This window comes from Scardinius erythrophthalmus, assembly GCF_964197995.2.
Source record: "Scardinius erythrophthalmus genome assembly, chromosome: 6".
Lineage (NCBI taxonomy): Eukaryota > Metazoa > Chordata > Actinopteri > Cypriniformes > Leuciscidae > Scardinius > Scardinius erythrophthalmus.
Window position 1 is genome coordinate 31160809 of NC_138226.1, and position 3071 is coordinate 31163879.

The following is a 3071-nucleotide window of genomic DNA, read 5'->3' on the forward strand; positions in this document are numbered from 1 at the left end:
GTTCTGACCACTAGGGGTCACCGTGGAGATGGGTGTCGGATTGTTTCGAAGCCTCGACACAATACGGCACATTTGCTTCAACTGTTTCAGTGTTCCACGAAGCTTCGATCTGCCCACCACTAAAGCGAGGTGCAAAAGAGGGAAAAACTCTAACGTCCCCCACCCGGTATTACCGGTGTTGTCATACGCTGATTAAACGGTGGGAAAATTTTCACACTGTAACATCAGTCCATTGAAGTTTGCATTTAAAACACTTTTTATAGAAAATCTATATCTATATCTTTATCTTCATCTCAAGTGAGTATACACCATTCAGAACATTCTTTACAAAAACACAATTTATTATTTCTATTTTAATTATTTATTCTTTCTATTTATATTTTATTTATTACAAAGGTGTGGTCAGTATCAGAAGTAAACAGTCGCGCCAAGGAAAATACATTCATTTTGTTTATTTCATTTATTGTTTCACAGGTACACAGTGCTTCCGTGTGTCCTTTGCTGCCAGCACAGATATCCCCTATAGGTCTTCTGGTAACACCTGAGAATGAGAATGATTTATTGTATAGGCCTACTTCCATTCTGGTGTGATGTATGGAAAAAATATTTCCAAATACTCATTTAAGTGATTTCCAACTTCTGGAATCAAATCGCCTAACTGAAAACATAAGGCAGCTGAAATGACATCCTTTTTTTTGCAGATGAATGAAAAAAGTTCCGATAACAGGAACAGAACCAGGAGCATCAAAGAGTCTTCAAAGAGTATAGCTGGCAGCTGGTTGGCTGTCATAAAAGTTATATGAAACATCTCACGAAGTCTCATTCAAGCAGACCGATAATGCCAGGAAAAAAAAACACATTTGACATTTTATAACACTTGATCATAATACCAAAATCAAGTGTGTAAAGTCAAGTGTGAAACTTTTTAAAACTACAAGTCTTCACACATTTCAAATGTACAAGCTGTTAATATGAGTTTTATGAGGTGTTTTGTTTTCGCTTGCATCATATGCTCCTCTGGACAGTGCATAACATATATTCTGTAATGAAACCCTGTGTGGATTAGTTTGGCGGGGGTTTTTTTAACGTTTTTACACTGTTTAATGGAAACTCACTCTGACAGAAAGAAACCTGTGGAGAACAGGCTTGCTCATGCTGGTTGCACGGCAAGCAGAGGCCGAAAATAGCAGCAGTCACAAGGGGGTCAGAGCAAAACCATCTTACGACAGAGTAGCCTGACCGCAATGCAACTTCAGCCAGATTTAGGGCTTTTACGTCTGTTATACATGTAGTCAGGACAAAGACGGGTTTAGTGTCACACAGTCTGGGACAGCGTTCCCAGCTGCCCCTGCATAGCGCATGCTAGCTTTTAATCAATTTTAATAGCCCCTAAGAAGGGTCAGGCAAAAAGAAGCAGTAAATAAAGCCAGCTAGAGAGGCCAGAGCAGGGCAACACTCAAAGTGGCAAGTATTTCATAAGCGTGCCAAACACCTCACTGGGTTTTATTTGTAGACTCAAGCTTTCACCTACTGAGATCTCATGGCTGCAATAATCAAACGGAACATTTGGGAAATGAACTGGGTCGATCGAGCCTTTCCATGACATACGACTCACATTCATTCTGCAACGGCCTGGCTTAATTTTCATGTTGGTCCATCTGGAACGACGAACGATCCAAGATAATGTCCTGTTCTGAAGCACAAACTCAGTCAGTGGGTCTCATAAGAAGCAAGAGGAAAACTTCCACGCATATTATAAAGGCTATTCAGAATAGCACTTATTTCTGCACTATAGAAATAATTTGAGATGGCCTACATTTGTCTAAATAAGCATTAAACTATGGAAAATATATGAGATGGGAGGACAAGGGGGGCTTTTGCATTCGCTTGCAAACCTTTTGTGTTCTTTGTGAGTGTATGCAGTTTTTTGGGGAACGCAATTTATTGGGAAAGCAAAAGTTTTGTGAGTGAACAAGTTTCGATATATATTTTCTCATATTGTTTTCCACCACTATGTCCCTTTAAGGGCTCCGCAGTACACACTGTGCATAATACAGTATCCCACAATGCATTGTGCAATGATCTTCAATTTCTAGTGTGATGACCTGTAAGTAACAGCAATTGTGATTCCTTTTTATGATTTCATTCAAATTCCAATTTTGGTCACATTTTATTTGAATGTGTCCTTGTTGCAGAGCAATTAAACAAATAAGAGCTGAATAATGTAATTTAACAACATGTAGGCTACTTACAATAGGTTTAGGTTTGGTTTAGTGTTCGTTGTTTGCAATTACGTGCAATTTATTATTATTACACTGAAAAAAAAAAGTCACGGCACCATGGTTTTCCATGAATTAAACTCATGAAAATAAAACCAATATCAATTTAAATTTTATAAGTTTAACAATTTTCTTTAAGTCAGTTTAATCAAATTTGATATAATTGATATAAATGAAATTACTTGTACAGCCAATTTGATTATACTTGAGTTTTAAAAGCTTTTGACAGTGTATAGTACTGCAAATAAATGTAACAAGGACAAAAGTTAATTAAAAATGCATAATTATTTATCCCAAGATGATTACTGGATGCCTCTCACATATCACATCACGAGATGAGACAATAAAGAATAATATTATCTGTAACCTTTAATGCCTTGTTCCACTAACTATGTTCAAAACAAAGTAGGCACTAGGCAGTATGCAAGCTAACACTAACCAGTTCTAAACATAGCCTCTCTCTAAAAAGAAATGAAATATAAAATGCATCCAAGCAGCAATTTCTTTCCCCGTTGCTTGCCTTTTATTTCTTTTGCAGTAATGTGTCAGTGGATTGTGCAGCTTGTGTTGTGGTATCTTGGCCTTGGCATTAATCTCCAGGCCTGACAAACAACAAATCAGACTTGGTGTAAAGAACATCCCTCTATCCAATCCCAAACGCTCTGTTCCTGTGTGGATAACTCAGACATGCAGACCAGACAGTCTTCTGAACCGCATGCATCAGCACGAGCACAGCAGGAGGAAAACACCAGCGTACAAACAAACACAAAAATACTCGCAATGAGTCATTCC